The following is a 15,779-nucleotide window of genomic DNA, read 5'->3' as shown; positions in this document are numbered from 1 at the left end:
TCCTTCTATCTTTCCATGTATATGGCCTATATAATAATCTATAACCTATAAGAGAGAGATTCACGCCCAACTTTACTTAATTCTCATCTCATTCATCTGGGTTCGACTATGATACCGAAAAGACATGATATTGGAAAATTTTGTAACCAATCAATCAGTATCATAAACGTGATAATGAATTAGGTGGAATTTATCAAAATTCACGGGTGAATTTTAATTGGTCAAAACTCTTCCGATACCATATCCTTTCGGTGTAATAGATTTTCCCCGTCCGTACATATCATTTGTAACTACCCTTTCTATCTCTCATCTTGAACATGCAAATGCATGTGTCACAAGACTAGCTCTTGTAAAGAAAAGCAAGTTTCCTTTCTTTGCCTGAGGTTTGTCCAAATCCAAATAATCATCGTAAATAACCTTTTGTACATTTGATTGCAAGAAGGTGGCTCGGGGATCGCCATACAAGCACACGATGATCGGGGACGACCACTTAAGTTATGTTTGGTTTGAAGGAAAAGGCAGGGAAAGGAAGAGAAAGGTATAAAAACCTATACAAAGTTTGTAAAGGTTTTCTTTTCTTCCCTTCTTTTCCCTACTTTTCCTTCAAACCAAACATAGCTTTAGGAGATAAAGGGTCATGCCGGAGGAATTCAAGTGGATATTAGATGAGTCAAGGCAAAGTGTATTATACCGTCATACTCACAGAGAAGGCAATAAAGCAGCAGATTGGCTGGAAAGCGAAGGTCATCAACGTGAGCTGGTGAGCAATTCAATTTCTTATAGAGACTTAATTTCACTAGTAAACATGGACATTGATTTGTACATGACAGTATCTCTAAGACAAAACTATTTATAATTCATGGATAGTTTCTGAACAGTTATAAGTTGGCAGTTTCTAAAATGAGAATAAATGATATATATGCCCTCTTTATGCCTATTGTATGTTTAGACAATGGAGATAAAAAACATCCTATAAAAATTCCATAAAGAAGGGGCATTCGCTCTTTATTATAGATATAGATTATTTTGGCTGATTCTGTTGGTATTCCTGTTTCTGGTATATAATCTTCCAATATTATAAAAAAGAAGAAAGTTTCCTCTCAAATCCACTGTAATAAGACAATGTAAGTCCAGGCCCAGAAGTTTATTCAAGCAAAGGGAAAGGCCCATATAGAGTAGGGTCCAGATTTGACTTGTACCCCAGTTCTAGAGAATCATTTGTTGAGAGATCTATAGATAAATTTGACAGGCTCAAAACACCCAAAACTGGGAGCATTAAGTCTAGTCCCAAGAATAGAAAAACTCCAAATGATACGTCTTGGGGCTTGGGATGTTCAACATTGAGGTTGAAATCGATTGCCCAATTGTGCAATCAGATTCAGATGTCCCAATTTCTGTATTTAAATCAAGTTAAGTTTAACTCATTAAGGCTGTTTTTGGTTTGGTAGAAATATAAAAGATGAAATGATCCCGTATGTCAATTGGAAGCAAAATCTGTTCGGAAGCCCAGTAATTAGCCCAGTTTAATTCGTATAATGTATTAACTGCAAGCCCAATTAATGTATAGTAATTAGGGATGATTACGGGCCGGGCCCGACCGGTTTTATACAGGGTATTCACATCTAAGGTTCAAAGCATTGATACGCTAGGCATTTCAAATGGACAAAAAAAAACTCAGATTAAAATTAATTAAATTTTGAATGTTGGATCAGGACATCTTTGGAGGGGTATTAATGTTTAAAATCGGTCAGGTGTCCAATAGCAGCTGTGATTATGGTCCCATGAAATCGATATGCTTTGTCACATTGTGCTCTCCTAGCTATCTGATTTTGGATCAATGATCCAGAATCTTATGGTTACAAATTCCGCTTTACTTATTTCCCATTTGAATCAAACAGGTAGGAGGAACAATTAAACTATTCTAATTCCAATTACGATGGATTTTGACTCCAATTTCGATTGTGAATCAAACAGACCCTTTGTCAAGCAAACGAATGCTTGAAAAACGTTATATAATGGATAACTTAAAAACTTAAAACTACATCTTCTAACTTAAGTTGCGGTTGTTTGCAATGCAAAACGGGAAATTAGATACAAATTTTGCACCCAGCTTAGTTTTGTATCCATTTTTTGTAATTATAATTTGCAGATCTATCTGATACAAAATTTATACTTTTACCTCAATTACACTCATTGGCAGTACAAATTTTATATCTCAAAAACTGATACAATATTTGCACATATTTGCACTAGCTCCCTCCTACATCAATTCTTTCTCAAATGAAGGGGTGACCACTGACCGCATCATCCCTCTTCTTACCTCATTCCTATGCGAACAACCCTACTCCTACCTCCATTCTCTTTCATGTAAAGGGGAGATGCACATATCATTTTTCCTCTTTTACTCGCGGCAAACAAATAAGGCAAAGTCCAATTTAAATCAGAAATCAGAAGTAAACTAGAATTTACACTCAGTCTAATAGTTTATTTGCATTCATGCATTTACACTATTGCAATGAAATTTGCACTGCAAACAAACAGAGCCTCACATGTGAGGGTGTCAATGGGCCATTTTTGGAATGGACCTTGTCCAGTCCAAAATCAATTTGGATGGATTGGACGGACCAACAAGACATTGGATTGGATCAATCTGGTCCAAAATATTTATTAGATTGTATTGGACCTGGTCCATCCGTAATAAATTTATATTGGATTGGATTAAGCCAATATCTGGTCCCTTGATATAAGATAAGATTACAGGTGCTAATGAATCGTGTTTGGATTGAAATCAATCTAAATCAAAATGAATTTGAACAGATTGGACGGTCCAGACATTAAATTGGACCTGTCCATAATGGTTCAAAATATTTATTGGATTGAATTGGACCTAGGTCTATTTATAATGAACTCACATTGGACTAGATCGGATTGGAGCAAATCCAGTCCAATTGACATTCCTACTCACATGTACCAACTAACTGTCCCAAACTGAAACTGGGCTCTCCTGGTCCGACGTTTCATGGACCGAGACCAGTTATGGGCTTTATTTAACATAGGGCCCAAAATCGGTTTGCCCTAGTTTGAATCTCTAGAATCCTCCATGATATATGTGGTAGTCAGTTCTGCCCTACCACACATGGTACAGAACCAAATGGGCCCAAATCGTTCTTCTCTCCATCCTACTGAGGAGACAAATTCGGTTTGCCACATGTACTTGACTAAAAAGCGTAAAAGCTGGGGATTGAAGACATTGTTGGCGATTCATACATTCCCCCTGTTTATGCAACCTGTGAACTGAACCAGTCATGTCGTCCATAGACACATACAGCTTCATCAATTGTATATCCTTTTTCTATAAATCGGATTTGATCCTCACAACTCTTTATAGCCATTCATTTTAAATATCTCTCCATGAATAAAAATATATAGAGAGAGATATTCTCAATGCATGGCTGTAGGAGTGCAACTTTTTCAAGTTAAGATTGAGATTTTGTCAAAAATTCAATGAGCCTAACCTAAAATCCAAACCCAAACTTAAAACAGTATAAACTATTAACTTGGGCCAACCCGACTTACACCCCTACATGGCTGCAAGAGAAAGTGAGTGGTTATCAGCAAGCAAGTTGACAACTACAACAGCCCTTGTGTTCTTGATTTTAATTTGAGAAGGTTTACAGCTCATTTGCACATAATCACATGCTTTTTTTGGATAATGTTCTTTCCCTACATATATTTACATGTTCATATTATTGAATGTGCCTGATTGAAGTGACGGTGGACCCTATAACTTCATTCCTTCTCAGACACCACCACCACTTCATCAGTGATTCCTAACTTCCTTATGTCGTCAGACTTTAGATTTGATCGGTTAATTTGGCTGAGTGGATCATGGGCTGAATGGTCTGACTGTATGTGCCTGAAGTGACGGTGGGGTCGGATTTTGCATGCCTTGTCCTCGATTCTGAACTCAAATACCCCGTTTTGTCTACACTCAGAATCTCAACAGGGCTAAAAATTCCAACCCCATTCTGATTTTTTGCGAGAGGGATCATTGAATTTAACCTGCCCCACCTTAATCATTCATATTATAAATTTATCTTTTATTTTTTTGAAACCTACTTAGAACTATGTAATTATTAATATAGTCAGGGTGGGTTCAAGGTCTAAGCCAAGGTGAGTGAAAAAGTACCACCCCGCACTGTCCCCAATCCCCAAAGTTTTGGATTTCTCCAAAACCTGCCCCGACCCCAATCAATGGTAAAAAAGAAAAAAAAAAAAAAGATAAAGAAATAAACTGCTGGTCAGGGCAGGGAAAACCCCACAAGGGGTTTGGAATTAGAATCAGAATGGTTGGAGCAGATTTGCAGGAATGGGGGTTTAGAATTGAAATTAGAATAATCCATTCTGATTCCAATTATTTGATTAGATGGAATTAGAATTCGACTCCCATTCTTGATGGAATGGCATTCCCCCATAGCCCTTTTTGAGAGAATGGCCATTCCCTCCCCCTTCCTTGAAAGTGAGAATCAAACCCACATGGAAATATTACCATTCCAAGTCCAATCCTGATGGACCCTTAGATCTCACTTTTTATACTTATTTGACTTGAGGTCAAAATATGCTTAAAGTGGTTACTATTTACCCTAATAACAAGTAATCATATTGACATGGTTATTTAATTAAAGGTTTCTTTGACCAAAGTCAGCATTTTAGAAAGGACCATTTTTCCTTTGAGATTATGATCCATACGGTCTAGGGTCTGCAACTGATCCAAGTCTGACAAAAAGAATTATAATAACTAAGTACTTCTCTTAATTTTAACCATAAATTTACATGCTAAAAGATTACGCAAATTTTGTACCACCTTCCTCTCACCTTTATTTTCTACCATGTAAAGGGAAACTACATCATTTTGCTTATGCAAATAAAAGTAAGCAAAAGTGAACTCTATTCACACTCTTGACCATCTATAGTAGTGCGAATAAAAATTTGCATTATGAAGTCTGAACTCAGGATGTTTATAAAAGATACTGGCCTCGAAACTCTTTCTATATTTAACAATTTTTTGTACCACAACACACTTGATACTAAGGGGCCTTCTTTTTTGGATTTTGATAGGGGGAAATAGACCTGTTCATGAGTCGGGTGGCTCGACAGGCCAGCCCGGCCTGGCCCGACCCCCGTACAGGCTTGAACAGGTTTTTTGGCCCGCGGGCTTAACCTCGGGCCAAAAAGCTCGGCCCGTATAAAATTTGAGTCGGGCTCGAGCTTTGCCAAAATAGCCCGGCCCAGCCCGACCTATAGTTAAACCTAAGTAAAAACCCTATGTGATGTCCATTTTAATAATTTTTTTGATTTGAGAAGGTTGTTGATTCACTTGTAGGCCCATTGTTCATTTAAATAGGGGAAAAAAACATCTGAATTAAAATAGATAATGTTTATTTGAATAGGGAAAATTTTGATTTTCTTTTATTAGGTCAGGCTTCGGGCTCGGGCTCGAGCCTATTATTTTTCTGTTAATGAACACTAAAAGCCCGGCCCGGCCCATGAACAGGTCTAGGGGGAAAGTAGGTCAGTGGGATTTTGGTTATCATTGACCAAGAATCCTATATTCTTTTTTCAAATTATGCGGGGATTAGGGAAAGTTCATTTTCTGACGTATCACTTACACGACCCATCTTCTAGGTGGATAAATAACTTTTCCACCTGGGAGGAAAGCTTTCAACACTTGAATGGGACAAAAATGCCCCTTTAATAATGGATTTTTATGGCTAAAATGGCCATTTCCTTTTTTATTTGGAAAATAAAAGAACATGGGTAAATAACTTACCAAAAAGTGAATGGGGCCTAAGGACGACAACTTTCTCCATCCTCAGTTCCTCACCTAGTACCCAACTTCAGGGACCAAGATTACCTTGGCAGTAGACCTGGCAAAAAGTTGACCTAACCCAACCCGAAAAAATAGGGTTAGGGTCTTATATTTAACAACCCGAATGTGAAAATGACCCGACCCGACCCGAAAAAATCAGGTTGGGTTGGGTCAACCTGCTGATCCGATTGTCAAGTCTAATTGGGATTATTTATGCATTGTTAGAAGTTTCCACTCTTTAATTTTTTCTATTTAGTCTTTACTTTTTATTGTTTACTCTTTAAATTGTTAATGTTCAAGTTTTTATTTTATATTTGGAATTTTAAGGTTAATTTTTTTTTTTTTGACATTTTTCATATAAATTTTCTTTATTTTTTTTAATTTCAATTATTTTTTGGGATGACCCAAATTGACCCATGGATCAACCCTAACCCAAACATTTAGGGTTAGGGTCTAGCATTTGACAACCCAACCCGAAAATACCTTGACCCAACCCGAACATGACCCACCGAACCCGATTGCCAGGTCTACTTGGCAGGGATGGGGATTGATAGTGATACCTAATTGGGGATATGGATGGAGAATGAATTCCTTGCCCTGATTATATATATTAAATATATTATATATTAAACTATATATAATATTATTTATATTATATGTATCAAAATTGTTTAAAATATTTTTATATTTAAAAAAAAATCTTATTTTAAGATGGAAGGTCATTTTTATCCCCGGTAAGAATCAGGTTCAAACATGGGATTTGTCTCAAAGTCGAGATTAAAAACGAGGAATATGGTCCCCACCTTAAAACCGCATTATTTCCATTCCTACTTGCTACCTACATTTTACATCTGACTACACACATCTTCACGTTCCTCTTCTACAATCCACATGTAGCTTGTGGAGCGTTTGGTTGCAAACCTTACTCTTAGTTCCTTTGGGGGCAAAATGGGGCAAAATCGGAATGGGGCACATGCACATCCTTGTCTTAATGTCTTCAGAGTGGAGAAACGCCGTTCACTTTTCCTTTGTTTCTTTGTTTACTTCTCTGGATTTTGTGCCAGAGATGGTCTAAAACTTATCCACAATAATGAGAACCGGTAGGTTTGTGGTTCCCATTTTGGAAAGGAGTTCAGAAGTGGGAACATCTCTCCATAAAATTCACATGGGCACCCCATAGTATGCACCACATGCGCCCCACGGCACATCCTAAATCGTGTATTGGGAACATCTTCCCATGACATGTGCGGAAGATATTTCTAATGTATATTGAGATGTAGGGGTGGGCATTTGTTGTACACACTTTGTGAGGCGTCAAACTGAATTCCTTTCCATTAGGGGTGGATTTGAGTCGAGCAGAGCATTAGGTTCGAGTTCGAGCTTAATTTGAGCTAGAGACTTGAGTTCAAGTTCGGCTATAAGTTTTTTTTTTTGAAAAATAAAAATTATATGTATAAAATTATTTTTTATTTTTTAGACAAAAAGTTAAGAACTATAAAAATTATTTACTATTATACATGAAAAATAAAAAATATTATTATATATATATTTATATGCATGTATGTATATAATAAAAATTATTTATTTAATACTAGGCTCATGAGCCTCACAAGCCAAGCTTTATTAAGCTCAAGCTCGGCTTGATTAGCAAATGAGCCTATATATTGGGCTCAAATTCGGCTCAAAATTCGATTTAAATAGAGCTGAGCTTCTTATGAATCAAGCCGAGTCGAGCTCAAATTGCTCGTGAAAGGCTCGGCTCGTGGCCACCCCTACTTTCCATGAATGACAAAGAGAATCTGAATATGCTTCTTATAGAGCGTTCTTCACACCATCTCACAGCATGTCCTGACTGCATATCTAGAACATCTTCCATACTTGTATTTATTATGTGAAATACACGATGGGATGTTACTGTAAGATCAGTGTGAAAAATAGATCCCAATTGTGACAACGATGTATGTTGTTACATTATTCGGAGTGTTTGATTGGTAGCAAATCTCTAGTTCTCTACCCTTCCCAAGGGAAGAAGAAGGGTAGTTAGGTTTTAATTAAATTTTAGGCAAGAAATTAATTGGACACGGAAGAGCATGCACAAATTGGTTTGATCTCCTCCAGGGAAGTGGGGACCACCGTCGGAGATTGGTCCAACATGTGATCAAATACGAATTGTGGACCCTTGCTTGACCGATTTGTGATTATGATTTGTGATATTGATTGAGATGTTGACTTGCACCTATAAAAATAGAGCAAAGAAGACTGACATCGTCAATGCATATGGACTATACAAATAGTATACCTGGGTTAGGAATTACGACGAATTATGTGATGGTGGGCCTCCGTGTAGCTCTTGGGCTGCAAATGGCTGTGCTTGGCCATTTGGCCTGATATAGTCATGTTTGGTTCATTTTTTATTTTTATCTAAGATGAAGTTTTAAAATGGACAAGAATAAGTAAAAATAGACAGAATGAAAAAATATTGCTATGAAGTAAATGCCTTTTTCTTAAAAATGAATTCTTTTCATATTGACAAGTGTCCCATATAAAAGTGCTTTTGTAAAAGTATTTTTATAAAAGTGTTTTTATAAAAATACTTCTGTAAAAGTGCGTTTATAAAAGTGGTTTCATATAAAAATACTTTTATAAAAGTGCTTTCGTAAAAGTACTTCCATGGTAGTCAGCTAGTAAACATCTATGGCAGCAGTTTTGTAGGCAAAGTTTCCTCAAAGAATAAAAATGAGTTGCTTTTGTGTAAAAGTACTTTTATAAAAGTGCTTTTGTAAAAGTACTTTCACGGTAGTCAACTATTAAACATTTATGGTAGTAGTTTTGTAGGCATAGTTTCCTCAAACAATGAAAATGAGCAAGATGGGGCATGACTATTTTTTATGTTTCAGGCTACCTCAATTTTTGTGATTTTTCATTCTAAAAAGAATGTGGCCTATGGCAAAAATTCTTTAACCAAACACTCTAATGTTATTCATTCTTGCTCATTCTTACTTAGAATGAGCAAGAATTAAAAGAATAAGACCTAAAACAATGAACCAAACATGGCCTTGGTTGCTTAAAAGCAGTGGCACTTGATTTGACTATATTTGGGGGGAATTATCTTTAGACCTGGGCTGAACTGAAGGTTTCATATGTAATCCCCAATGAAGTTTTTCTCAAACTCCTTGGCTTAGGAAGGAGCTTATTTGCCTGAATCTTAGGATCCATTTGAGGGCTGATCTGAAGTTCAGTCAAATTGGTTTAACTGCTTTCAAGTGTTTCAAATAAATTATTTAGGCTTCATTTATTCGCTGGTATTTATTAGGGGTTCCATGGTAAGCCAAGATATCTGAGAGTATTAATTATTTGGATAATTGATACCTTTTTGGAGGCGGATACGTGTATTAATTATTACACAAGAACATTGGAATCTCACCTATCCAAGTAATATAGGTGAAAAAGAATGAGGCCTTAAAGAGGCTGAAGTAAACATCCCTAACAATCATTGACAATTGGGCTCTCTAGAATTTGGCTTCCAGGCTGTCCATGTAAGGCCCACCACCTTGGTAAGCCAGAGGCCGTTCCACTTCAAGCCCTCTGAAAAGGGCATTGAAATTGCTAGTTGTTGGACTAATGGGGTGCCACGTGCTCTTTTTTTCTTCTGTTCATACTCACGTCCACCAACCACCCCACAAATTTGCAGTAGAAATTTAGGGCAAGTGTACATAGTCAAACCTAATTTGATATTTTGATGTCAGCAGGTTTGAGATTGGCACGGCCCACGAGTAAGCCTTTCTTGAACAAAATCAGCAATTCGGATTAGAATCAGATGTTTAAATTAACAAACACAAGCCTAACCCTTAGCTCTGTTACTAAATAAATCAAGCTTTTGGAGAGATGATGGGCATAAGAAAACAAAATATAAACCGGACTGTTTTATGCCGATACAATGGGCTTATGGGCATTAACCCCTGTTCAGACTCTGTCCTTTTTTTCCTTTCATTTCTTCCTTTTTTTTCTCAAGTTGTGAATTGTGGTTTGAGCAGCCCACCTCACCCCATTTTGATAAAAGAGGGCACGCCCTTAGTAAATAAACTAGAACGGTTGAATGGAAAAAGAGAGGCACCACTCTATTTACAGGTATCTGTTGTCTGTTTAGAAGGATTTGTCCCATCCCATGTTGGACTTTTTACTCGTTAATGGCACCCATGTCACTATGTCAGCCATACATGCAAACTTGCGAAGCAAGAGATTGGAGTGGTTGTGGGGTATTATATCCTTAGTATGTGTTTGGTTTCTTGGGGGTTTATCGCTTTAACATTTATTTGAAAAATTATATTTTAAATGTTTTTATTTTAAAGGGCTTTCTTTTTTTAAGATTTTGAGAGGGAAAAAGATTTTCATTGACCAAGAATCCCATGTTCTTTTTTTATATTAGTATGGGGACCAGGGTAAATAACTTTCCCATCAGGGGGGAAGTTACCAACACTTGAATGGGACAAAAACGTCCATCTTAATAATGGATTTTTATTGCTAAAATGGTCATTTCTTTTTTTTTTACTTGGGAAATAAAAGAAAAACTTACCAAGAAAAACTTACATTTACTCGGATATGTAACTTACCAAAAAGTGAACCAAGAAAAACTTACATAAATGTTTCTTGTTGTTTAGTTGGGCATTACTTTAAACATTTCTTACTTTCTACCTCAAAGTAACACCCCATAAAGTATACACTTAAGCATTTAATTTCAGGAAACGTTGGGAAATTGGAGAAAACAATAATTTGACACCAAATGCTTCATGCACATAAATCTAAGTGCTTGTGTTTTTTAGTATTTATTTGATAAATGTTGAAACCAAACAGCGGTTTCATGCACAATAAACGTCAATGTCTATGTGGCACTGATGTGGTGACATTTTTTCAATAAACACCCACGAAACTAAACATAGCCTAAAGTGTTTTCAACCCACGGTTGACTTGGCTAGTTGAATTGTTCAAATCGTTATCTGACTATGATTCTAGGTTCGAGTTTAGTAAAGCCCATAGTTGATCAAAAACTATTAACATGATACAAAAATTGTCCGATCGGACAATTGCACTATTGATACTCAATGGTTGGATCATAAGTTACACACTAAACATGGCATGGTCTAACCTATTCGACTTGAAGAAAAAACAATTCATACTCTAGATCAATTGTTAAAATATTGCCCTTAGTGACTGACGTGGGGAATTATTACTTATTAAATAGCTTCTAACACAGCTATCAAATGCAGTTAATCCAAATTCATCAAAATTGATATGTGCCCTAATTAGCATCTATACATGCACGCATGCACGCACACACACACACACAAGTAGAACTTGCCATGTTTGCGGTCCTCTCCTTGCTCCATTACCCAAACTAAGCAATTCTAGAGGGGCTGCAAGATTCCCTTTAGAAGCACTAGGAGTTGCCACCTAACATGGTTCATCTTCTTTCTTCCTCTACTTTTTATTAGGAAACTAACTATCCCCCACTTTCTCCTATATTATCTCTATCTCTCCCTAATTCATATTTATCTCCTAAATTATCTCTAATTCCAATTTATCCTCTCCACCACTTTTCATCTATATCTATATAAAGAAAGTTTCAATTAAAACATTTGACAATTATTTAAATATTATAATTAAATTATGTTATTGACTTTAAAATATTTATTAAAAACACAAAAAATAATTATAATAGGTTTAATCTATGAAAAATATATTCTCCAAAACTATTTAAATAATAGTCCATTATTATTAATAAACTAAATAATTATTAAAAAATTTCATAAATTTAAATTAGGAAAATAATCTATAAAAAATTGTTTCATATTTATTTAAATAACAATCCATTATTATTGCTTTAATAAATAATAATGAAATAATTTTGGAAAATTATTAAATCTATCCACACCAGTCTAGACCACTTGGTTGAATTCAACCACTCTTGGTTTTACATTAATTAACAATAAATGATTTATGTTTAATTAAAATTAATGTAATTTACCATAATTACATCACATTGATTAATAGTAAATAATTTAGGCTTAAAAAGTAAATAATTTACATTAATTCACATCAATTCATTGTAATTGATAATAACTAATTTACTATACATTTTTACTAATCAACAACAATTTCAACAATTTTTTGAAATTATTATAAAATATTATAAATTATTATTATTTAATTAGTTATAGAAAATTATTAGAATTGTAGGGATGGCAATTTTCCCTATAAAACCATGGCCCTACCTTATCCCACCCCGAACGAGGCAAGTTTTCTTGAATTTTAAATAGGGATGGTGAAGAGACAAGGTGGGGACAAGGAAATTATTTTTTCTACAAATCAAGGACGGGGAGGGGACAGGGTTTGCATATAATTCCCCAAACCTGATGGTAAATTAGTAAAATATTAGTAGATTTAATATTGATTTTTAAAATATCTGTAAGTTTTCCTCATATTCTTGTAAGGATCCCACAATTCCATTTATAAAATACCCCCATTTTGTCATAATCCAATTTCTAAAATACCCTAAATTCCCATAATCTTATTTGTAAAATATCCACAAGTTAGATTATTTTTAGGTGGTTGCCTCGGGGTGGGGAAAACTTAGGGATTCCCTCATCCTTGACAAGGAATGAGTGCCTCGCCTCGAACCCGCCCCACCACCGAGGATGGGGTAGAGTGTCTTGACTACGGGGTGAGGGACAAGGAGGAGTGCCCCATCTCGTGCATCACATGAGCCCCACTAGTATATATTAAAACAATGAAGTCTAGAAATTTTCTACTTTTTTGAATTTTTGAATTTTTTAATCCATGTCATTTTTGAAACTACCAATTAGAAACTCTACTTTCCCAAAAAAAATCTTCCTAAAATCTCTCTCTCTCTCTCTCTTTCTCTCTCTCTCTCTCTATATATATATCTCACATGTTCCAATAACCTAAATAATCTAATATCCTAAAATTTCTCCTAAACAACCTCCCCCGCTATCCCCAACTTTCTCCTAAGTTACCTCTAATTTAGTAGAGAGTTTCTCTCCTAAATTATCTCTAATTCTTATTTATTTTCTCCCCTACTTTTTATCTACATCTATCTAAAAGAAGTTTTAATTAAAAATTTTAAGAATTACTTAAATATTCTAACAAAATTATATAATAACTTTAAAATATTTATTAAAAATAAAAGATAATTATAATCAATTTAATAATATTCATATTATTAATAATTATATATTTTTACAAAACTTATCACAAAATTATGTACAAACAATATAAACTATGATTTTTTGGATTATTCAATCCAAATGTTATTCAAATAATAAAAATCTAACATTAAAAAATGAAATATTATTTAAATATTTCAATAACTAAATATCTTAAATAACAAAATATTAAAATTAGTATTTTAAATCAATTAATAATATATTTTAAATAGTTACTAAATAACTTTCAATTATAATAAATAGACTAAGATTTTATGTATCTAGTTAAATAACTAAATATTTTAAATAATGAAATATTTAACATAACTAGATTTAAAATAACAAAATTATGTATTAATAGTGCTATAATTTTATGGATTATTAAATTCAACAAGTAATTAATATTTTAAAATTTAAAATAATGATATTATTTAAATAAATAAATAATATTGTAAATAACTAATTTCATTTATACCAATTAATAATTCTAAAAAATAACTTTCAAAAAAATTAATGTTTATTAATAATAATTTAAAAAACTTAATTTATATTTATTATATATTTATATATACTAAAATTAATATTTATTGTATTTCAGTAAATATTTATTCTTTTTTGTTAAATATATTTTCGATAATTATGTATAAATCTATTTTTGTTTTGTTATTTATTAGAAAATTTTCAATAATTATTGGAGTTTAAAGTACTGTTTATTTAGCTTTTTAAATTTAATTTATTGTGTATTTCCACTATAAATTTTTAATAATTATTGGAGATTAAACTATTGTTCACGGGTTGGTTCGCCTTAGTTGTAGGTTATTTAACCAACCAAATCGACTTGGTCAAGTTGGGGAGTTGGTCACTCAAGTTATATTGGTTTGGGTTAATTTTCAGTTTGGTCGATCAACTCAAAAGATTTAAGCTTAAAAAATTAAATTTAAATTAAAAAAATTACAATGACATTATTAAAAAATTAAAAAGTTAAATTTATGATATAAAATATTTTAGCGAAAGAAATATTGGAATTTTCCCACTTTTTCGTATTAAAAAAATAAATTTAAAATATAAAATATTAATATATATTTATGGTCGGGTTGTTCCAATTTTAGTTAGTTTACAAATCTTAAGCGAAACTAATCCAACCTAGTTGGGTTGGGAAATTGTTGAACCAAAGCTGACTGGAAATCATGGTTTTTAAAAATGAACCGGTGACCGAATCGGTTAGGGGTTCAGTTACCAGTTCAAACGGTTCGACCATTCAACCCGAATGGCTGGCCCGTTCTGACAAAAAAATTTAAAAAATTGGAAAACGGTCAAAACCATTCGAACAGTTCAAACGGTTAACCGGCCGGTTCAGCTTTTGCTGACCAAAATCAACGATTTTGGGGGAAAAAGCAGTTTTGGAGGAAAAACGGAACTGGTCAGGTGATTGGTTCTCGATTTTTTCGGTTCGACCGTCCAGTCTGGTTCGATTTTGAAAACAGTGTTGAAAATACTAGAAATCGGGTTGGTCGGTTTCATTAGTTTAATTAAGAATGACAATGGGGTGGGGTGGGGATGAGGAGCCTCTCCCCATCCCCATCCCCGCTAATGGGGACAAAGTTATCCCCATCCTCGTCTCCATGGGGATCCCCACTCCCTATGATTCTTTATAATGTCAACCATTATATTTTTGTTTTTATTTTATTTAAAAAATAAAAATAAAATAATTAAAATTTACAATCCTATTAGAAAAGATTCAAACATATTTAACCATATTTCTAAAAATATTAACATATAGACGTATGTATACATATATACATATATAAATGTATGCATGTAGGGAATGCTCTCCTCGTCCCTGCGGGATTAGGGTTCCCAAGAGGTAGGGAATGCTCTCCCCATCCTTGCACTGTCCCCGCCAACGAGGATGAAAACTTCCTCATCTCCGTCCCTACAAGGGAAAATCATCCAAATCCCCACCCCATTTGAGGCGGATTCCCACAGGGATCGAAGAAATGAAGAAAATTGCCATCCCTAAATTTGATAAAAAAACCATCTAAAATTAATTATTATTATTTTTATATTATAAAAAAATATTAAAAATAATATATAAAATATAAATAATTATATACTCTTACATATTTATATTATTTATCTTTTTAACTGAACAAATCCTATGCATCGTTCCCGCTAATTCATTTTTTTAACATATATGTTTATGATTTTTGTACATGAGTATCGATATTTGCGCGCTTACTGTTAATGTCCGTATAACTACTCCCGTCCCATAGTTAATAGACAAAAAGAAAAAGGGTACCTTGGAATTAGTCCATCTCAAGTGTATAATTTACTAATGAAATCCATAGTCTCAACCCAATCTTTTGTATTAAGTGGGGTTACCCCGACAAGCCAATAATGACGCTATAGTCTCAGTGTTTTGTGCATCCCGAGGGGATTATTCCTCCATGTTTCTAATAGTTAGATTCTTGCATAAATGTTTGTAGTGATTTAAATAAATCAGATATTCGACTGTTCTATCCAAAGCAAAAGAGAGAAAACTTGATGTGATTTCACCTGTATGGGTGCACCTTAGCGATTTTGATTATTTATGTCTCGGCCCATCTGAAAATTGTAGTTTTTACATTTGACAATAATATTTTATAGATAGAATATCTTATGTCCCATTTGGTTTATGGGAATAGGGGTTT

This window comes from Nelumbo nucifera, chromosome 6, assembly GCF_055504915.1.
Source record: "Nelumbo nucifera cultivar China Antique chromosome 6, China Antique-T2T, whole genome shotgun sequence".
NCBI lineage: Eukaryota > Viridiplantae > Streptophyta > Magnoliopsida > Proteales > Nelumbonaceae > Nelumbo > Nelumbo nucifera.
Note: the sequence above shows the minus strand (reverse complement) of the source record.